The 23,748-nt window shown below is 41.1% G+C and overlaps 1 protein-coding gene across 1 annotated transcript in view; it reads left to right on the top strand.

Annotated features, from left to right (window-relative positions):
• The window catches only part of CFAP299 (cilia and flagella associated protein 299), a 224,163-nt gene that overhangs the window by 54,832 nt on the left and 145,583 nt on the right, over positions 1-23,748 (top strand). The window lies entirely within an intron of this gene.

Below are 23,748 nucleotides of genomic sequence, written 5' to 3'. Positions count from 1 at the left end.
CTTTGGTCTGTGCCACATTTAAGTGGAATGAAACAAAGAAATACCTTTCAGTAATAAGTCATAACTTGATACAATACTATTTACATTATTTGGAGATACAAAATTTAGAATGAAAATATAGCAGATGTATCCTGTTAAGAACAGGTACTGTTTCAGAACAAATACATTAACTGTTGTGCTTGAAAGAAAAAAAGCCCAAATTCTTCATTAGCTGATTAATCCAGTAATTTTTTTAGATAGTATTGTCCTATTTATGTATTCCAGCCTGTTACCAATAATCCATTAATTATTTGTCAGTATCAACTTCTAATGCACACACATCAGTAACCTGTTTTAAAGGGCTAATTAGTAAAACTCTAACAAATAGTACTCTAGTCCTGGCATTTATAACTGATTTTTTTTTTCTTTTTTTAGCTAGCCCTCAAAGACAAATATGGGAAGGCATAAAAGCAATTGTTCAACTTGTCCTCTCACAGGCCCAGCTAAAGCTGTAATTCCTAACCCTGAATCTTAGATGCAATCAGTGTTTTTTAGGCTTTCTAAGAATGTTAAACCCGTTTAAAAAAAATCCCTGAATAGTGCCCAGATACAATGAGGGGATGTTGGTGTAAAACCCATGTTCTGCATTACTCCTGTGAGTGCAGGAGTTGAGTTGTGCTAGGGGAAGCTGCAGGGCTGTAGGAGTGTAACTCTCTGGTTCCTCCTTTAGTTCTGTCACAGTGGAAACCTGTCTTTCCTTTTCAACCAACCCTTTGAGAAGCTCATAGAAATTACATGAATGAACAGACAATGGCTACATTTGGATTTATATGGCTCCCAGAGCATGATTTTCCCTGATTTCATCATGAAATTGTGCAGTTTCCAATATCAGGTTAGGTTGGGAAAGAAAGGCTAACCTAAGAGTAAAACAGAGCAGAACACTGCCTGTCTGGGCAATGCTTATTTGTTTGTTTTCCGCTTAAACATTTTAACCTCATTATGATTCTTGTAAATGAGTTCAGGAAGGCTGAAGAACTATAAAGAGGAACCATATGCTACAGAACCTTGACTTATAACTTTTATTTTCCTTTTTAAAAATGCTGCAGATTTTCTAAATTACAGAGCACTTCTCACTGCTATTTAGCAATTCAGAACCATGGTCATAATAAGATGGATGAGGTATGACATATTCTATTAGGGCAAGATTTACTACTTGGCAAAATTTCAAATTCTTGGATTAACCAATTGACAGTGAGCTTGTTTGGGGATATGCATGGAAGCTGAGTACTGTGCTACCTTTCATCAAACGTAATAAAACTACTATTTTATACTTGAAAGCACACATGTAGCAGCATGTAAACTCATAATAACAGAATTTTAGTTTAATGTCTTCTTTTTTATTGTTATATATTTAAGATGTTGGGCCAGTCCCACAACTCTTGTCATTTGTGCAGCTCTACTGAAGTTAATGAAGCTTTGCTGAGGTGCATGACACCTCTGTGTATGTGTGTGTGAGAGCTGGAAATATGTGTCACTCTTGATTTCCATAAGTGCAGCTCACATTCTTCCCTGCATGCATGGTTAGGACTAAAAGCATTTTAATACTCGTAAGTTGCAACATAAGGGTTTTCTGTTAATGAAATAATTACTGTGTCTTGAGTTAAACTCAGGTGCCAAAGGTTAAGAAGTTGATTATTCCAAGATGAAGATATTATCATATTTAAGAGAACAGTTCTAGTTTATTTAAAAGATTTTACTCATGCTCTCCATATGCCCCTGTTAACTACTAAAAATCTTCTTCAGTATGTGTGGACATGTTTCAAAAAGTGTTTATCCATTTTTCCTCAAACACAGCCATAGCGATATTTGTCTTGTTTTCTTACCTTGTCAGTTCAGCTAATATACATTTATTTTCTTCCCTGTAAGTCAGTTTTTCCATGGAGTAAAAAAAATCAGTCTTTCTTCATCCTGAAAACTTAAATTCAATAAAGAATTCAGCGACTTTTGTGTCTGAATTAAGATAACTTTCACAGGCTCTGATATGGGTATGATGCCCACTCATTCATTAGCTTTGACAGGTCAATTGCGTGTACAGAGCTTTAGTGCAATGATTCTGACTTAGTCTAACTTCAGTGTGCTTTTCAGGTAATGAGATTTTTATCTCTTGGGAAGATAGCGGAGTTAACTGAACAAAGTGATTCGATAGCTCAGCAGAAGAGAAAATGCAAAGCTTTATTTTAGTGTAAGCACAGCATTCTCTGGCCATCTGAAGAAAACCTCTTCTGTAATAGCTAAGTAACTATAGTTGGGCAAAAACTTACTCTCTTAAATACATACACAGAAATATTCTCTTCAGTTGATTTGTGCCAAAAGCTTTTTATTTTGTAGCTTGAAATTCAGTTCTAAACAAAAAACAACAACAAAATCAGCCTGCTCTGAATTCCCTTGTAATGACAGGTATCCTGCCTAGAAATCTACTCTCAAGCCTTGCAGTGGATGGCATTTGCTTTGGCAGCAGTCTCAAAGGTTCAGAAATTTCTGGAACACTTTGGGCAGCAGCTGTGAGCCTTGAGTAGTGGTGGTAATTCTATTAAGTTGCAACTCACAATTTTGTATTCCTTCTCAGTCTGTTCTCCCAGCAGAAAAGGTCTTACTGCTTTTTTTTCCTTCTCTCTTTTTTTCCCTTTCTATTTTTTTTTCTTTAACTGTTAACTGATGCACTCCTTGGGGAAAAAAAAAACCCTCTTATTGCTCATAATCTTAAAATGTGAATATATAACAAAGTTACGTGTATATGGGGTCAGCATTCAGCCCACCATCTAAAATAATCTGTTTTGTTGTTAGAGTGTTAAGTCCATGTACTGAGGGTATCTGTGCTTTTCCCACTTGACAGACTGCAAATAGCTGTAACATTTTCTCTTGAAAGTCTCGGTCACATATCCCACCCTTCATAGTGATCCTGAGCGTTTCTCGGCAAGCTCCAGATGCTTTCAGTTCCTACCGCCTGATTGCTGTGTGCCAGCATGTCCACTGGCCTTAGAAGAGCTTAGGGTAGGCCAGAATTCATCAGATAAACTCTTGTCCTTAAAAGCATCCAAGTAGGGAGTGAGGGCTTTCAGACAGCTTTGGGCCTCTCTGAGCAGCGTCAGTGTTTGGAGATTGTGCCAGCTCATTAGAGGAATTGCAGTGTGTTTTGGGGACCCAGGACCTCTTGGCATGAGGAGTGGATCCTTCGGCTTTGATCTAGCTCTGCCATATTTTGGCAGCTGAAACTTGGTTAGCATCCTCATACCTTGGAATATTCCCTTTGGTTCAGTCTCTGTTTGGTTATCTCTGTGCTAAGCAATCAAGCAGTGTCAAAGCCTTCATGCTGGTACAGAAATTGTGTCATTCTGTATTTAAAATGTTAGAGTAGTCCTTGGTACTGGTCCTTTGGTCCTTGGACCAAAGACCTATCAGTCACAATTCCAGAGTTAAGCTGATCCTGGAATAGGTCCCAGTAGGCAGCTTGGGTACAATGACCCACTCCTTAAAGCCACGTGGATTCACTGATAGTATGTGCTACTGTACCAGTTGACTACTGGGACTATTTTATTTACTACTACAGATAACACCTTTGGGTCCCCTTTTTTTTTCTTTTTTCTTTTTTTTTTTCCCTCATGGTGAAAACTTCAGACAAGGTCCCAGTGGCTGTTTCCTGCTGGTGCCTCAGCATGCTGCTCTCCAGCTCTTCATGTTGCTTTTTTGACTTGCTAATTTGGGCAGCTTTCTTCCTGACTTGTTACAGTGCTTGAGCCTATTTCAACTCTGTGTCTTCTTGGGTCACCACTTTTGTATTTAAACTTCTCGGTGACTATGCCATTGCACTTTCTATTTGCCTTAGGGGCTTGGTATGAAAATGTGAAATTCTTTTCAATCTGAAAGCTTGAGAAAAAAAATGTTGAGAGGAAGTGGGATAAGACAGGAGTGGCTCCAGCCCTTCTGCATATTGTCAGCAGTCTTTAATTTTCTTATGTGGACAAGGCTACTGGCGTGGGGAAGCAGACTCACTGAGCACTTCCTCGTTCTAGGTGGAAGAGACAGTCCCCAGAGCTGTATTTTATTGCTGCACCTTTAACAAATATGTAGGTTCTTGATCCAAATATTAAAAAATTGGACTTTTTTTTTCCTGTCACTTTGGTGGAGAACCAGTTGCCAAATAGCATATTATTTCCATATGGTATGAAGGAGATTCAGTGTCTTCTGACCATTTTCAGCACGTAAGACAGATTTCTTGCGGTGTTTGTGGGTTAGAGAACTAAGACAGCAGAAGCACAGGATTACAGTGCTCAGATCCAGAGATAACCTAGTAATCTGCACAGACCTCATCCTAAATACCTGTTTTGTGAAATAATGAGGATTGATGTGTCTAGTACTGGTTGGAAAAAATCAGCAGCTGTATGTTATCTTTTTGGCTATGCTAGCTAGGTTGCATGGAACTTGGCCTTGAGAAGCCATGCAGATGGATGTGTTGAATTCAGTTTTGTGAATGGGCTTGGCAACCTTAATTCTTCTAAAATGGATCAAAGCGTTTTTATAGCTTGGGTCTTGGGTTTTTATTTTCACATGGTAGATGCTCAGCACTTGTTGAAAGTCAGGGTCACTTGAAAAGAAACAGCTTGAGTTAACAATCTATAGTCACTTTAATAAATATACGCCGCTGTGCTGTCTGCTGTAGTTTTAAATCCAAGTATGTTGCCAAAAGATAACTAGATTTGTTGTTCTAAAGTGCAATGTTATTTAGGTTTTGAAGTCAGCTTATGTAATGTTAGGAGTAACATTTGTTCACAGCTCAAAAGCCTGCTGCATAGCAGATTTTTTAATATGAAAACATCATCTTGTGCACAGTGCTTTCCATTTTCTCAATTGCTGTTATCAGAAGCATCTCTGTGCTGGCCCAGAGGGACTTCCTGTAATTGGGTGTTTGAGTCATAGTTGAGTTGTATGGGGCTGAAACAAAGTCTAGATTATCCAAAGCAAAATAATGTATTTTGCTTCAGGCATGTGGGCTGCTGATGGCCAGTGTCTTAAAGAGAGATTTCTGCCTTTGCTTTTGTCTTGCTTGCTGTTGTTAGGTTAGAAATGAAGGCTGTTAGAAGTGCCTCCTTTTTCCTGTAGCCTCTGAAAGTGTTTATTTTTAACCTTTGCTAAAGGAGTAGCTTGGAGATTTGGAGAGAAAGTGCAAAATTAGCTTATTAATTGATTGTGACAGTTTCTGTGGTCGTTTTTCTTGGAGGCAGTAAGTCTCTGAAAGCATCACAAAATAAATCCAGCTAGAGCTGCATAGAAAGGTTACTTATTTTTATTATGAAAGATCTAATAATACAGCATAATACCAGAAAAAAAGAATGGCATATATTAGCAGTTATCAAGTAAGGTAGTAAAAATAACAAAAGTATTATCAATTAGATAAGAGCATGTAGCCTGGTTGCAAATCCCACTGAATTTAAAGAAATAGAACTTCTGCACAAGTGAGGCATAATTTTATCTGTTATCATTTTAGAAAATTTTATGTGTGAAATGTCTTGCTTTTGGACCTATTTCAGTCTCTTTTTAATGGTGTACTTGCTAAGGCTTTACAAACAGTTGACTCTGTCAGTATAATCCAATGCAAGTACGCTATAGCTCCTTCTGTCCCCAAAACGCTTGGGGTTTGCCTGCATTTACTTGCCTCACTTTCTGCAGGTCCATATAAAGGTATTATTTCTGTTATTGTTTATTTTTACTTCTGTAAATTCCATTTGCTAGAGGGAGATCCCTACGGTGAGGTAATAAATATTCATATTTTCATATAACCTCTTTTTGTTTAATTAATGTGAGTATCAGCATTTCAAAATGAAACTCTTATCTTCTTTTTACTCAAGGGTAAATTTTAACCCAGCTGCTAACTCCACTCCAAAATGGACCCCCTGCCTCTTTCATCTCTTTCAAGATGATTTGGCACCCAAGAAAAACAAAGGCCAACTCATATAAACATGTAATCTTTGAAAATCCTGAGCAAAAGATGATGTAAGTCAGTAACATTGGGGCAATTTATTTGATTCATTATTATTTTCACTTTTGTCTGTTATCCTGTGGATATGGCTTTGGGAGGGGTAGAGTGCATACATATACGTACATCAAGGGCGGCAGAACATTGTTTCAAACTATATTTTCCTGTGCATGGTCCAGGTATGTGAGGTTCACCATAGGGGTGGTGTTGCGAGGGCCGGTGTTGGCAAGTGCTGCTGGTGCTCATGGGCAGGAGACCACCCTCCTGCGGACAAAGTGCATGCTGACCTGCATTTTCCAGGTTTTCTCTCTGCAGTAATGTAGAGGGGTGCCCCAGAAAAAGAGAGCTGGATAAGGCCTAGGTAGGTTTGTCGTACAGGTGGCTTCCCTACCTCTTATTTTAGCATTTCAGATAAACATCTCAGTTGTCCTTTCTTTGTGCTTATGGTTTCAGTGGTTATGACAAACTTCTGTTAGAGTTTGCAGACAGCTGAAAACATTCTGTCAAGGTTTGTTACTGCTTCAGGCACGAAATCTTGCACCAGCAATAGAAGAACAGATTGGAGGCTTTATACCTTATGTTGGATCAGAGGCGGGCTCTCAGGGTCACTCAGAGGGGTGAGTTACAGAGAGAGGAGATCCCCAAACCGCTTTAATGTAAGTCACACATGTGCAGAAGATGTTTGGTTTTCTCACTTAGTGGTATAAGAGTGCTGATAAAAATGTAAGCATAACATTGCCTTAAAAGCTTTTTTTTTTTTTTCACAAGAGCGTCACTGGAAAACTTGATATTGTAATAGTAGAGAAAGCCTTTAGTCAGCTGGTTCCAGCATCGTCCTTGTTCATTTGTTACAAACCATACCAGAAAGAGAAAACGCTTTCTAAAGGAAAAGGATTCCTGTCTATGATACGCAGTTAAGATTGAGTGAGACATGATGATAAATGCAGAAATTGGTGGGTAATCCTGTGTTGTGCAGAAGGATGAGGAATGTTAAGCACAGCACAGATATTGCTGGTCCTGTCTGGCCTCAAATCTATGACACTTACAGTGCAGGTGACTGCATCTCTTAGAGTCAGCAGTCCAAGTCTGAGTGATTTAATCCTTGTCCATTTTCTCCTCTGCTGAGCAATTCCCTTGGGATTTTTTTATCTCCTTCAATGACCTTGAAAGGTCTGACTTTTTCATCAGGTAGTAAGTCCTTTAAAATTATTCTGTTCTACACTACCCATATTCTGATTGGACACAAGAGGGAAATTTTTCACTATGAGAAAGATCAACCTTTGGAATAATCTCCCCAGGGAAGTGGTAAATTCCCCAACATTGGACACTTTTAAGATTCAGCTGGACAGGGTGCTGGGCTATATTGTCTAGACCATGCTTTTCATAGAATCATACAATCATTTTGGTTGGAAGAGACCCTCAGGATCATCGAGTCCAACCATAACCTAACCTAATTCTAGCACTAAACCATGGTCCTAAGAACCTTGTCTAAATGCCTTTTAAACACCTCCAGGGATGGTGACTTCACCACTGCCCTAGGCAGCCTGTTCCAATGCCTGACAACCCTTTCCGTGAAGATTTTTTTCCTAATATCCAATCTAAACCTCCCCTGGTGCAACTTGAGGCCATTTCCTCTTGTCCTATCACTTGCTATTTGGGAGAAGAGACCAACACCCTCCATGCTACAACCTCCTTTCAGGTAGTTGTAGACAGCAATAAGGTCTCCCCTCAGCCTCCTTTTCTCCAGGCTAAACAGCCCCAGCTCCCTCAACCGCTCCTCATCAGACTTGTGCTCCAGGCCCCTCACCAGCTTCGTTGCCGTCCTCTGCGCTCTCTCTAGTATTTCAGTGTCCTTCTTATGATGAGGGGCCCAAAACTGAACACAGTATTCAAGGTGCAGCCTCACCAGCACCGAGTAAAGTGGCACAATCACTTCCCTAGTCCTGCTGGCCACACTATTCCTGATACAAGCCAGGATGCTGTTGACCTTTTTGGCCACCTGGGCACACTGCTGGCTCATGTTCAGCCAGCTGTCATCAACACCCCCAGATCCCTCTCTGCCAGGCAGCTTTCCAGCCACTCTTCCCCGAGCCTGTAGTGCTGCCCGGGGTTGTTATGACCCAAGTGCAGGACCCGACGCTTGGCCTTGTTAAACCTCATACAACTGGCCTCAGCCTAATGATCCAGCCGGTCCAGATCCCTCTGTATGGCCATCCTGCCCTCCAGCAGATGAATACTCCCACCCAGTTTGGTGTCATCTGCAAACTTACTAAGGGTACACTCAATCCCCTCATGCAGATCATTGATAAAGAGATTAAACAGAACTGGCCCCAATACTGAGCCCTGGGGAACACCACTCGTGACCAGCCGCCAACTGGATTTGGCTCTGTTCCCCACAACTCTTTGGGCCTGGCCCTCCAGTCACTTCTTTATCCATTGCAGAGTACACCCATCCAGGCTGTGAGCTGCCAGCTTCTCCAGGAGAATTCTGTGGGATACAGTGTCAAAGGCCTTACTGAAGTCTAAGTACACAACATCCACAGCCTTTCCCTCATCTGCTAGTTGGGTCACTTTGTCATAGAAGGAGGTCAGGTCGGTCAAACAGGACCTGCCTTTCATAAACCCATGTTGACTGGGCCTGATCATATGGTTCTCTTGTAAGTGCTGTGTGATGTTACTCAAGATCATCTGCTCCATGATCTTGCCCGGCACCGAGGTTAGACTGACGGGTCTGTAGTTCCCCTGATCGTCCTTCCGGCCCTTCTTGTAGATGGGCGTCACGTTAGCCAACTTACAGTCAACTGAGACCTCCCCAGTTAGCCAAGATTGCTGGCAGATAGTGGAAAGTGGCTCAGTGATGACCTCCGCCAGCTCCCTCAGCACCCTTGGGTGTATCCCATCTGGCCCCATACACTTGTGGGTGTCCAAGTGGTGTAGCAGGCTGCTGGCCTTTCACAGCGGTGGCCAGGCTCAGCTCTAGTAGGGCTTTGGCCCTTCTGATTTTCTCCCTGCATAACCTCACAGAGTTCTTGTATTCCTGTTGAGTGGCCTGCCTCTCCTTCCAAAGATTATAAATTATCTTTTTATTCCTAAGTTCCAGCCGCAGCTCTCTATTCAGCCAGGCCGGCCTTCTTCCCCACAGGCTCACCTTCTGGCACACAGGGACAGCGTGCTCCTGCACCTCTAAGATTACCTTCTTGAAGAGAGACCAGCCTTCCTGCCCTCCTTTGTCCTTCAGGACTGTCTCCCAAGGGACTCTGCCAACCAGCCTTTTGAACAGGTCAAAGTCTGCCCTTCGGAAGTCCAAAGTAGCAGTTCTGCTGACCACCCTTCTAACTTCTCCAAGGATAGTAAACTCAATCATTTCATGATTGCTATACCCAAGGCGCCCTCCAACTGACACGTTGCCCATGAGCCCTTCTCTATTTACAAACAGATCCAGTGGGGCTCCTTTCCTGGTAGGCTCACTAACCAGCTGTGTTAGGAAGTTGTCTTCCATGCACTCCAGGAGCCTCCTAGACTGCTTCCTCTCTGCTGTGTTTTACTTCCAGCAGACATCTGGTAAGTTGAAGTCCCCCATAAGAACAAGAGCTAGTGATCGGGAGACTTCTCCCAGCTGCCTGCAAAATATTTCATCTGCCTCTTCATCCTGGTTGGGTGGTCTGTTACAGACCCCCACCAGGATATCCGTCTTGTTGCCCTTCCCCTTGATTCTCACGCATAGACACTCAACCCTATCATTATCCTCCTCAAGTTCCAGACAATCAAAACACTCCCTAACATACATGGCTACCCCACCTCCTCTCCTTCCTCACCTATCCCTTCTGAAGAGTTTATAGCCATCCATTGCAGTGCTCCAGCTATGGGAGTCATCTCACCATGTTTCTGTGATGGCAATTAAATAATAGTTTTTCTGCCTCACTAAGGCTTCCAGCTCCTCCTGTTTGTTGCCCATGCTGTGTGCATTTGTATAGATGCACTTCAGCTGAGCCATTGATTCCACTGGGATGGCAGACTGAAGGGTCTCATTAGCACTACTCTCAGATGCCAGCATGTCGCCCTTGGGTGTGCTTCTTCCACATCTGGCTTCCTCCCCCTCCCCCTTCAAATCTAGTTTAAAGCCCTTTCAGTAAGTCCTGCTAGCTCCTGCCCCAGGATCTTTTTCCCCTTTTGAGATAGGTCCATCCCATTTGTTGCTAGCAAACCACGTGCCTTGTAAGCTGACCCAAAACCCCAAAATTCTGCCAGTGACACCAGTCCTGCAGCCAGGTATTGATCTGCTGGGTCTTCCTGTATGTTTCCTTATCATAGACTGCAACTATGGGGATAGAGGAGAACACTACTTGTGCTCCTGATCCCTTGACCAGTCGTCCCAAGGCCCTGAAGTCTCTCTTGATCATCTTTAGTTTCCCCTTTTCAGTTTCATCACCGCCCACCTGAAAAATTATTAGTGGGTAGTAGTCTGAGGGCCTAACCACGATTTCCTTCTAACATCTTTAGCCCTGGCCCCAGGGAGGCAGCGGACTTCCCTAAGAAGTGGGTCTGGCCTGCATATAGGACCTTCTGTTCCCTTTAGAAGTGAGTCTCCTACAGCACAACCTGCCTTTTTTTCTTGGTGGGAGCTGTTTTGATGGAGGGTGCAGGGTGACTTAACCTCTGCGGCACCTCCAGCTTAGTGGAACTGCCTCCCTCAATGTTGTTGTTTTGTTCCACTTGCAAGGCCTTATACCTGTTTTGCAAGGGAAACTGGGAGGGTGGGGTGATCACAGTAGGAACCCTCCTCCTTCTGCGCCGGACAGGAACTTGCTGCTATTTCCCCTTATTCCTGAAGTTGCTGCAGTCCACATCCTGAGCCTCTTGCCTGTTAGACAGAGGCACCTGGGAAGGTGGGGTGGGTAGGGGGATGTTTCTGCTGCCACCCCTAGTGTGGACTTGCTCCCTTTCATCCCTTTCCCTTGACCTGCCTTCTTCAGTGAAGCAAGGGGAGGAGACAGGAGTCCCTTGATCTTTGTTTCTTGCTGGTCTTACCTGCCCCTGGGCAGCCAGAGCTTGATCCCAGCACCCTGATATTTCTCAACCTTTCCACCTCCTCTCGCAGCTCTACTACCAGGCTCTCACACCTCACACAGCTGCTTTCTGTATTACCACTCCATACCAGTGAAAGGCTCTGGCATGCTCTGCAGCCTGAAGTCTGGGTGGCTGCGTGTTGCTGTGGCAGCTCTGAGTTGCTGCCTGCTTCCTGCTGAGTGTGGAGTACTTACCTTTTTTTTTTTGCCAAGAAAGGTTGGACCAAATGATCTTTGAGGTCCCTTCCAACCTGATGTTCTATGATTCATAATGAAACTTGTTTATCTGCAAAGAAACACACCTGTGTCTTTTGCTCTCTACCCATCTTCAAGTCAGCACTTTAGGTATTTTTCAGATGAACAACTAGAGGAATGCTTGCAAACAAACACACCATTCTTTAGGGAACAACTTTCTTACCTCAGCATCACCATGGTCTGGGCTTGACTTGGTATTTGAGTGCTTGCATTTCACCCCATTGCTAATGTGTGTTGCCTTAGTGATAGTTTCTTTGGGTGTTAAATATCTGTTAAATACCAGAGTATGTTCTGTGTGTTACTGTCACTTGGTGTTAGTTACACTCCTACTGCTGATGCTTAGGCTGTGATACTATATATATGTTACAATATAATTGGCTTTTCTATTGTCTGGCAACCTAATTTTGGCTTATAAAGGTGGATTCTGAGTAATTTCCTGCCATTTCCTGCTGACTGTGTGGCCTATAGAGCACAGGAGCAGTAACCAGTAGCATATACCATTTTCAGCACAGGTTGCATGGCAAAGTCAGATTAGAGCAGAAAGCTTCTCATTCCTTGGAGCCCCCCAGCCTTTGCTGGCTCTGCCCCAGGACCCACCATCGAGCAGCGGGGCACCCTGGCCATGGGAGCTGCAGGGTGCTGAGGGCAGGGGGTTGGCTGGAGACTCTGGGCACACATGGGTGGCTGCGGCAGGGCCAGCATCCCCATCAGCACCACCACCACCTGCTGCAGCCCCAGGCAGCCTTCAGCAGAGATGACAGAGCCCTTGATGTCCCCGAGGAAAGGGTGATGTGCATGTTGTTGCAGCTAATGTGCAGGGGTTTTTTTCAGAATTGTAAGGAAGCAGCGATGGCAAACCCTTGGCATGGTAATATCCTTCAGCTTTATCTGTTTGGTCAGTATTGGTGGTTGTCCATATAAGAAAGGCCGAAAGAGCGAAACAGCAAAGATGTTTGGGCATTATATATGAAGTATGGAACAGAGGTCACTAGGAAATTTTATGTAGCACCTGCCTACAAAGGATTTGGTTTAAGCCAGCTCTGTTAGTTCCTCATACTGAGAGTTAAAATAGCTCTAAAAGTATTTCTGAGTGAGGAGGAAAAGGAGGGAATCGATATCTGTTATTATTACTGATTTTAATTTTTCATTTGTTTTTTCCTACCATAAACATGATGATACAATATTACCTCCTCATTCGCACACCTAAAACATATAGCATTTCTGGTTTCGTGGAGTATATTTTTTGGCAGAAGCACTGAAAAATTCTGTTCTATTTTATTGTATGAAAAAGAACAAAAGATGAGAAAGGGATGGTTTCTAGCTCTCCAGACAATAAACTTTATAACTTTGCTGATACATTTAATATCAAGTTTATAAATCCCTAGGTGCTAGTGAAGTAGTTTCTGTGCATCAAGGACCTTAGTTGGACTTCAGCCAGTGACTTTCCTGAGTCTAGAAACTGCTTTCCTTGGCAAATTGGAAGTGAGGAGGAGGGAGGAGCTTTCTTTAAAAGGTCAGGATTTTTGGTTTTTCAGTACAAGGCAGTGTTTCACTCCTGTGTTTATTTTTTATCCCATATATTGTATTAGTGGCTTCTTGTTTCGTAATTGTACCAATAACAAAATATCAATTCACCAGTAAATCAATGCAACAGTACGTGTAATAATTAATTAGGATTGACAGCTTTAAATCTCTTCCATTGAAATGGTTATGAAAGCAGGTCTTCTTGGTAAAAGCATCAGTGGGTTCCTGAGAAATAAAATTGTTCAGAGCGATAGAAGTTGGAATCTGCATGTAAATAAGGTCCTTTGAAATGTTCACAACACTTGGTTTAAACTCGGCCTAGTCTGGCTAGGAGATGCTTGCTGATGTTAATGAAGGTTTACTTAAGTTCACACTAAACTCTCTTTCTTTCTTTCTTCCTCTCTCCAGAGTCCTCTTTATCTCTTTCATCTCTAGACTTTAAGAAATCTCCTGTCAGATTCACAGCCGAACAATTGTACATAGGTGAAAGTTGAGGCAACATATTAGTAATTTAGAGGTAAGAATTCCTTCAGAAACAAAATGTTGATTTGATGAAGCTCAAAGGAAACCAAACAGCTAAAGGAATGGCAGCTAGTACAAAAAGGAGTACATGTCCATCTAATCTCTGCCCTGGTACCTGCACTCAGTGAAAATTCACTCTGAAGTTCTATAGCGGAGCAGAACTGCCTAACGTCCTGAGTGCCCAGAAATGCTGAGATGCTGTGTGTTGGTGGTCATGCTTCTGGTCTTTTTTTACTACCAAGTTTTCAAGTGTATCCAGACAAAACAGACTGTCTGCTCTCCATTTCCCCAAAACCCCAATCCTGAGAGTAGCCCAGAGAAACAGGTAATGGGGTATTAGTTAGATGGTCATGTGCCACTCTGACCAAATAGCAGTGCCTGCCTGCCTGCTTCTTCTGACAGTTGCTTCTGTCACTTCAGATCTATCTTTGTGGGCTGGGAGCTGCTTGTGAGACCTGAGCCTGAGATTTTCCTTGCTGTCAGCACGTTGATGCTCTCCCTGTGAATTTCCCTCCATACTTACTAGCCTTCCAGCGGCAGAGCCACGCTTTAAAAAAATTCTCTGTTATTATCTCAGTTTCTCTTTGGTATTGATTATATGTGCCTGATGTTTTGTTTATTCCTGCCTGTTTTAATTCAAGTAGTAGCAAGACTTCAGTGAACTGTCTTAAACTCCCTCACTTACAGTCGAGGTGCAGCTGGATAACACACTCTATTATCCGAGTGGTTTCTGACTTCTGTCTTTCCCAAAAAACTTTCTCTTGTTGTCTTGGAACAGTTAATCTGTCAGGTGTCTCTTGTAAAGTTTTTACTTTCACCAAAATGGAAGGTCAGGTTGTTACACCTTTGGAACTCCAGCTCTACTTTTTTTTTCAATTTAAAATGCTAACTCATAAAGTTAATCTGTAGAGGTACAGCTGTTAATTACTGCTTCAGAAGCTAAACGTTCAATATGTGTAATGGTGTATAAATACTGCTCACTGTGTCCTCCAACCTCGGAAATTATTACCACAGACTTCCAGTTCTATACAGAATAACTTGCATGCACAGGGCAAAATCAAGTGTTTATCGTAGCCCTTTTGACAAGAGAGGTTCTGATGAAGTGGAAGCTGCTGTTCAATAACAGTAAATCAGAACAGCTAAGACCTGATCTTGGGGCAACTTTCACAGTGAAGCAGATCTTCCAAAATGCAAGGCCGTTCCTCTTGGCACTGTGAACTGAACAGTACTAGGAAATGTGTAGAGCCTTGATGCAGCAAACTGTGTTGTCCATAAGCTTAGTTAAACGTCTGAGTTGGACTTGTGTTTGACGGTAGGCCTGCCGGGTTGGGACCTTGCTTATTCTTTTCTCACACATAAAGTATCTGGGTGCAGAGTAGCAGCTGTAATAAATGCTGTGTTTTCAGTAATATTCAATGTTTTTGTTCTTCCAAGCTGTAAGACCAAGTCTAACCACTGTGTCGTCTTGAATTCTTTGTAAACATTGTCTGAGCTTGAAAAAGCCCTACTGTAACCTGAGTTGGCAATCCCGCATGCCCGTCTACCACATAATAGGGCTTTAGGACTTAATAGGAATATTGAATACAGGGGCAAACACAGGTGCATGACTTCTGGCTTCCTTCTCATTTGCATAATAGCAGCCAAGTAATTGAAGTGGAGAATGGTCAGCCAGCCAAGCACAAAAAAGATAAGAGCACCTCATTTAAGTGCACTGCCTTAAATCTTTTTGCTTTAGAAGTATATTTTTTCCCCTCAGAAAAATTGGACCTCGAAAATTAAGCATTTGTGAGGTGGAGCAAGCAGGTGTGTGCTGGCTCTCCCCATTCCACTTGAACCTGCGTTTGCCAAGTATTTGTGTCCATCAGTCATTGCTCCAGCCTTACTCCCAGCATTGGACTCTACTTTTGTCAGTTGTTTTGAGGAACTCGGGAGCAGCCTCTGGCCGTTGTTCATGTTTCTCAACCCTTCCTCCTCCCTCCCTCATTCTCCTGTGACATCTGTCTAAACCAGGTGTTTTTTGCTAAGACAGTGAAGGAAGAAGGGGAGCAACAAGGTCCTCAGTGTGTTTTATTAAAGCACTGGTTAGATCTAGGGGGAACTGCTTCATTTTGCAAGGCTGTTAACATCTATTTAAAAGTGGCAAGGACCTTATTTAGTCTATGGGAAAAGCAGAGAGTGATACTTTTGTACTTGGTGCTTCGATTGTCCTTTCAATGGAGAAGGTAGTAAACATTTTTACAGATATACTACCTGTAGTTTGTTGCAGATAGGGCTCCAAGCTTAGGTTTGAGATTTTTTTTGCCGGGAAATGGTCAGCTGCTTTCATTTTTATACTATATATTATAAATTGAGATATGCTGAAGGGCTGTACTTGGCCTGGAGACTGAACTGTATGTTGCAGAGTCCTTACAGTCATGATCTTGTCTCTATTAGGGGAAAACCAAACAAAAACAGCAACAAAAAAAACCCCAAACAAGTAGTCACACCTTAACCAAAACCCTTTTTCTGGTTGTTTGTGTGTGTGACATAATGGTTTATGTGGACAAGTTACCTCACTTTCATCTTGTTTCTTTCTGGTTCTGTGTTTAATAAATATTTTTGTTAAGGGCGATATAATTATTTCTATACATTCTTTGAAAAGCTGTGTTTTTTCTGATTACTTTCATAAGCAGAAGACTTGGAACCTTAAGCACTACTTCTCCTTGTACTAGTAGCTGTAGCATTTGTACAGTACAAGAGTAGGGTGTAACAGCTGTACAGGACAGTAAACTCCGCAGACTGAGTCTGCTTTTGCCATGGGTGCTATTGAAAAGTTCTACAGCCCTGCAATGCTATACAAATTTTAGATTTGTTTGGAAAAAAAAAAAAAAAATTCAAATCTACAAGTATAATTTTCCCATTTGATAAGTCGTTCTGTAAGATTCCATGTGCAATTCTCATTTTGCTTTTTACAAAATGTTACCCTTTTTTTCTGTGTTACTTCTAAATTTGACATTTTAAGATCATTTTCTCAGTAGTAAGTAAAAACAAGAATTAAATTAGAGCAAGATTACTTTCTTGTGTATCTCTGACCTAATTCCCTAAGATGATGTAATTTTCACAAAGAAGGTAGAGGGACTTTTCTTCCATTTTTACAGCTGGGTTTTGTGTCTCTTTCTGTATCCATTTGGTATGAGTTTTGGAGGAGCTATTGGTCATGGAGAAAAACGAGCCTGTGAGGGTGGAAAAATAACAATCCAGCTTCACTCCTCAACAGTCATGATTCAGGTGTGATACTAAGAAGTCTTCTAGATGCCAGTTCCAATTCTTGATGATGAAGGAGGGACGCTGTATTTCTTTTGCAGCTTTTTGATACCTTCTTGCGATACAAACTGACAGCAATATGGACCTAACTGCTCATGGCATGATACCTGAAGAGATGGTTGTATTTCTCCAAATGGCTCTTTTGCATGGTGCTGACATCTGAATCAAGGTCTCATGGCTGCTCTGACCTGTGTGAGGAGACTGGCTTGGCCTGTGTCTAGTCCAGCTTTGAATGAGCAAAAAGGGATCCCCAGTCAGACCAAAATAAATCTCCTTTTTATGAGCTGCAGCCCATGTGTTCAGTGTGCCTCCCAAAGTCAAGTGAGCTTCTGTCTCGAGTTAGACTCCAATTCTTTCATGTGAAAGGTACAACATAGAGGACATATAGTTACCTTTTCTGATAGATGGTGAGCTATGACAGCTGCACTGGGAAAAATCTCAGAATTTCCTCACTTCCTTGTTTTAAATAGGCAGCAGTGTATTCTAGCACCTTAACCAGAGCTGATAAAGGAACTTTTAAATTTATTTATCCCTATTTATTTATTTAGTGTTTATTTATTTGCTTTTATTTATTTATTTTTATTTAAGTTTGTGATTGTTGGATAAGTGACAGGACCAGAAGCCTACATCACTCCCGTGCGACACCATGTTGCCAGTAGCTCGGACCATTTGAAATATCGGTGCCAGTGTTTTGTCAGGTGTGGGCATCTCAACACAAGCTGAATTTGCAAAAGCTCTGGAAACTTTTCAAGGGAAGTGCATGCGCAACTCAAATTTTTTTTGTTTTTAAATAATTTATTCCATGGAGTTTCAAATATCATGTAATAAATGTAGTTGTTCCTTGTTCATTTTATTAAACAGTAAAATATTTGGTATTAAGGTCCTTAGAATGGTATTTCCTGTATGTTTGATTATGTAACCAGCAATGAAAAAATTTACAGCAGATTTTACAAATGCTTACATGCCTCTAAATGTCAAAATAGTTCAAAGTTTAATCTTCTCTTCCTATATAACTTCCTAATTTAAATCCTTGATGACTGGGTTCATTCTTTTTAGCACAGACACACATGCAGCAAAAATATTTTTTAAATGAAATTGCACAACTAACAAAATAGCACATAACCATGCACCCCAATGTCAGTATGGCATGAACTGTTCATATGAAGATCTTCAGATTAGGGAGTTTTCAGAGGGCTTGTATGGGAGTACATTTAGGCTGCAGAGATCTCCAAAAATTAAAAGGACCTTGTGAAACTGGGCACAGTCACACTGGACCCAGTTCTGGCCATGGATACACTCCCTTCTCTTGAGATCAGCATTAAGCTCATTGCTTCTTGTGTCCTTACAGCCAGAGCTTGTTCTCACTCTAATTGAAGATTTTTCGCACTATTTTAGAGATACGACACTTTTACAACACACAAGGTTGTGATGGAGATACAACGGATTTTAAGTTCATTTGTATTTTACTCTTAGCCATACCTTGCTGCTTAGGTCCTCTGCTCTTGTGATGCCGTACACCTTATGTAATAACATTGCAGACTGTCAGTGGGAGGCTGTTTACACAAATGCTGTTGCCTGGTGTCATTTGATGCCATTATTTTCGGTTTAAAGAAAGTTAAATAATTGGGTTTTCCTTGCATCATTGTCTTTGTAAAACATAAGAAAGTTCATGTGATGGTTTTACCTTTTGGTGTTGCTTATAGCAGCTTTATAGCAGCTACAGGGAAATGCAAGTTAACACAGTATGTCGAGTTGGATACTAGGATCAGCAGACTTTATTTGACAGAGCTGAACTAAAAAAGTTGTGGGGTTTTCTTAGGTGGTGTTGGTTTTCTTTGTGGTTTTTTGTTTGGTTGTGGTTTTGTTTGTTTGTTTTGGTTTTTTTGTTTTTTAATCTAGGCCTCCTCTTTAAGCAGCCCCATATCATACTTATTTAGAAATGAAGTCCTTTCCATTTATCTCTAGGTAGAGGCATCTGTATGTGCCGTAGTCCAAACCCAACCTTGTGGTTTCAGTTGATGTTTTGGGTGCCTGTTTTTGCCTTATCACTTGAACACAATGAGAGTACTGCCGGGGAGTAGAGGACCAGACCCTGGGGATCAGACTCAGACAGCTAATTCTACATCAAAGATTTATTTTTTATTTATTTTTTTTTTCTTGTCTCATTTTCCTCTTTAAAATGGAAGCAAACTCATAGACTGATTTGCGCCACGTATATGTGACAGAACAAGATGATGAACTTGGATCTTTCTAGTCCCAGCCTTACACGCTGGTCTTTAAGGTATAATCTTGTACTGTAGTCTCTCCCTTCTTTTTAAAGCTTGCATACTTCACATAGAGAAAACAAACACATATCTAATGTCTTGGAACAGTGCTCAAGTAATAGTCCTGCCTCAGGACACAATGCTGTAAGTGCATGGCACTGGGAGGTTGAAACTTCAAATGTTTTAAAATAAAAACTATGTGTCTCAAGATGAGGGAGAAACTTTGGGACTGAGTTCTTATGCTTGTCTCCCCACTAATCCTGGGGCAGGTGTTTGCAAAACACAGCTGCTTTGCAAAAGTTAGGAGAGAATGTGCATTCCAGTCCAGCTTTTTGCTAAACTGGAACATGGAGTGTATTTTTGAAAGAATAACAGTGTGACTGTTAAATGTTCTTCCCATTATCTCAGTTCGATAAAAAGCATTCTTCAGGTCAACATGGCTCCCTAAAAGTAAAACTACGTTGTTCTGTTTCCAACTGTGAGCACAGTGCTCTCAGGAAAAGTCCACATGATAGGAGAGGTAAGAAAATAAAGTAAGTGAAGCCCTAGGGAACCAAAACAAAATGGAAAAAAAAGCAGTGCGGCCTGTCAAAATACAAATCAAGGAGCCCTAACCCAAGTTCAAAAAGACCTATCCTTTTTTCTGCTTCACTAACACCCTCAGTGAAGACCGAAAAAGCATGCTGCAAGCAAAAGGCATCTGAATTGGGAATGTGAGAAGGTTGTGTGGGATGGTGGGAGATTGCAGAAGCTCTTGGAAGGAGGTGAGCAGGTTGGAAGGAGGAAGATAGTGTGTAAATGGACGGTTTTAAAAGTGAGACTTTGGAGCATTTTAAAGTAAGAATTGAATTTATGCAATTAAACCCAGCAACCAACAGTTAATAGTGTTAACATCACTAGGAGTTTCCATACCCAAACAAGTTCCTTTAGAAAAGCAGCCCTTTTATTTTTGTGAATAGTAAAGTTCTTCTGTATTTTTCTATTTCCACCAGGCTTTTCTGTGTCTGGGTGTTTGGTTTCAAAGCTCACCAAGACAGTAGGGTTGTACAGCACCTACCACAGTAGGTGGTACATCCTACTCTTGGTATGGGCCTGTACCTATGCGTTGAAGGTGATAATTAAAAAGATCATTGGTAGTGACAAGTATAGGTAACTACAGTTAGCATCAGTGCCTTGGAGAGAGATAACACTGCTTCATAAATAGGGCTTACACTCTAAATCATCCTTCAGAAACTGTGCTGAAGCATGAACTGAATGGTGGGAGTAGTTTCAGGAAGTGCATCAATGTTACAGTTACGTGTGTGATGCTGGAGATGCATAAATTTCGCTAATTATGAAATATTCTGTGCTGTCCTTTTCAAGGGCTCTTGTAAGCTGTCCATTTGTATGAAAAAGCAAAGGCATTCTTGGCATATTTTCTGTACTGGTGTATAATTTGAAATCTTCTAGCTTTATGAAGGGCCCACTCCAGAGTTTAGGAAGTAACTTTTAAAAAAATGGGTTTAAACAGCAATTTTGAAGCCATGGCAAATTAAGGAACTCTCATTAGACAGAAGTAGTGTTTGTTGGGTGCTAGAGAATTCCTTGACACCCCTCCCTGTTTGGAGAACTCCCTCATCTTGCCTGGCAGGAAGCTGGAACAAATATTTACGTGGCCTTCCTGAATTCCTAGCTAGTCACACCCCAAAATTTCAGCCTGTTTATGTGTGGGGGAACTTCTGCGGAGTGGAATGCCTTGATCTTTTCTTCTCAGTCTTCTGCTTTAATGGTAAACTAGGGTGCAGAGAATGTACACGCTGCTGTGGCAGGAGGAGAAGAATCTCCTTTCTTAAAGGCTGGCTAGTAACAAATTCTCATACAATGTTCCCACAAGTCCTGCATCTTCCTGGTGAATATGTGGCCTTTTTCAGGTGAGAACCTTGTATAACTGGAACTTTTAAAAACCAATTAATTGCACACTTGTGTCTCCAAAAGTTTGCCGTTCTTTATCTACAGTTTATTTAAGTCAAACTGGTTTTCTTAAACCCTGTTCAATGCAAATATATGTTTGCAGAAGCTTGCAATTCTTTGTGGAGAGTTTGTTTAGGTCAGTTACTAATTGATTACATTTGATACCAAAATGAGCCTGGTTTGAAGCAGTCTTAAGAATATTCATGTGACCTTTTTTACTGTTTTGTACCTTAGATGAAAATCTCCCTGAAGGTAAACCGGTGCATTTTTTCTGTGTGGGCAAGTCCTGAGAGGAGAGATGGACCTCTGAGCTGGGATAGTGAGGCATAGAATGCACATCCCAAGGGTTAAGAAGTAAAAAAGGCCAACGCTCAAAGAAATAACATACACATTCATGCAGTAAATAGAGGACTGAGTCCTTGCCAGTTAAAAAAAAGGGGAAAGTGTCTATCAAGTAGATTTTTGTTCCTACCTCAGGAGAGGTGATTGCTTGCTTAGATGCTGGGGGATGCTCCCAGATCCTGGAGTTTTAGAATTCAGGCTTTAGAAGTTAGGTTCCTCATTCTCTCTAACACTACTCTTGTTTTCCAAATTTATAAAGGTTTACCTCAGAATAGCCTGAGCCTATTTCTGCTTTCTTTGTTATTCAAATTTAACATTGATACCTTCTGTTTTTCTTGATCCAGTAATAGTATATATTTAAAACTGTAGATTTATGAGAGTTTAAAAATACATACATGTGACACAGAGGACCCATCTAATGTTTTGTTTCTGCACTCACTGGTCACATGAACTTTTTTTATACTTTTAGGCCATTAAGGACATTGTTGCAGGAGTAAAATGATGTTGATTTATTTCTAAAAATGTTTTTCTAAATAAACAAATGTTTCATACATTTCTCAGATATGACTCAAGAATGATTTTGCCTTCTTTTTTTGGGAGGGGTCTTCTGTCCCAGTTTCTTCTTCATTACAAAAATTAGTCAGTTAATACGAAGCTCTACTCCGAGTGATCTTGCTTCTTTGTCACATCAACCATGATCTGTTGCATTACTCATGTTTTATTCAGCCATAATATTGTTGTTGATGGTTCTTCTTGCAGGCCGTAGTAGAATCAGTTTATTTTAGTAAAATTCAGACATCTTCCTCTCCACGTGTTTGTAGATGTTGAAACATCTACAGAGCAAGGGGGGGCTTTGTCGCTGAGAATAGTGTACAGAAAATACATGTATGTCAGATGATTTCTTTTTGCATCTTTCAGAAGTTAGACTCATTGAAACAGACCCCAAGTAGTCAACACAGCAAGTGAAGCACAATGGTGCACTTTTGGAATTATCTCAAGGACTGTGAAAAACTGCTACCTTACACCTGTCATGCATCTGTGGTCTTTTAACTCTGTGTTTTAAGACTCTATGATTTTTAAGCTAGACAGGGCCACCCAGTGATACCTCCTGTTTTTCAGAAAAAGTGATTTCAGATGTGGCAGAAGTGGTATTTACTAAAAAAGAAGTTTTATACAACTTAGTGTTCAGAAAGTGGTCAGTGACTATTTAGCTGGCTGATGAAGGATGGAAGGAAGACAAGGTTTTTAAGGAAAGGTGAAGTTTCTTACTGGAACACAGGATTTAAGAGGATAAAAGCACATAATCTTTAGGCACGTAACCCTTCTTCTGGTTCGAAATAGGAGCCACAAACTTCAAGTGAAGTTGGCTGGAACAGTTGTTAAACACGGACTTACTGTTGATTTAGTATTAAAATCTGCCAGAGGAAGGAAGTTTGGGAATCTAGAATTCTTAAATGGACAGGAAAAGGAACATTTGATACTCCACTTCTTAACCTTCTTTTGTATGTAATTGAGGTGTTTAAATCCAGATGTTACTCTTACTTTTTTTTTATTTTTACGGTGCAGCAGATGCACTTCTGAAACAACTTTGAACTAATGTACTTCTGGATAACAGCCAGTAAAGTGGCCAGAGAATGACCTGATAGCTCTATGTCAGAGATTTGAAGCTTAGATGCAGACTTTTCACTCAGTTTAAAGACATAATAGGGAGTTTTTCTCCAAAGGGAGTTTTTCAGTTTTTGTGGCACTCTTTTATTTGAAGCTTGATGCAGTATACACTTGATGGATTCTGTCTGCTTATTAATAGATTGACAGATGCTGCTGCTTTTATTGAAATACTCACATAGAGATAGTGGGGGGATGTAATAATCTTTCTCCTTTCAGGAAGATCTGTGCAGGACTCGAAGGTGCTGGTTTGCCTTGGGTTGCCTGATACAGAACTTTCTGATCAGCATTTACTACTTTAGGCATTAAAAGGGGAAAAATTCCCAGGGAAGCCACTTTAGTGTAGGATTTCAAAAGTCTCCGCTTCCTTCTTGTGTGTGCAAAGTATACTGGAGTGAGCGCGATGACCCCTGCAGATGGCAAAGGCTTTTAGATCAGTCTAAGAGACTTGTAGAAACCATTTTAAAGAATCACACTTTTGTTGAGGGGGTTTGTCCGATATTCAGTGCTCTTGTCCATCTAAGGCGTGTCCTGTTTTTAATGACGGAGTTGTAGGGTGCGATGTTCAAAGTCTAACGAGTAATTTTTAGTGTATGGTATCCTTTCCTGTGTGGTTGTGTGCGTTTGGTTTTTGCCAGTTTTTGTGGAGCAAAATTGTTGTTTCTTTTCATACTTTCTGCTTAAGGATACAGAAACTATATGGACCCTACCAAGCAGTCAAAGTATGTAGTAGTTCATTTGGTTAGCTGCTGGCTGAAGAATAAGGTATAAAATCTATTTAAGTTTATGTTAGTACACTGTGATAATTTGGTATTCTTAGATAAACATGACTTTGACCGTAATTCTG

This window comes from Caloenas nicobarica, chromosome 4 (assembly GCF_036013445.1).
Source record: "Caloenas nicobarica isolate bCalNic1 chromosome 4, bCalNic1.hap1, whole genome shotgun sequence".
In the NCBI taxonomy this organism is placed as follows: Eukaryota; Metazoa; Chordata; class Aves; order Columbiformes; family Columbidae; genus Caloenas; species Caloenas nicobarica.
This window is presented reverse-complemented; position numbering and strand designations above follow the sequence as displayed.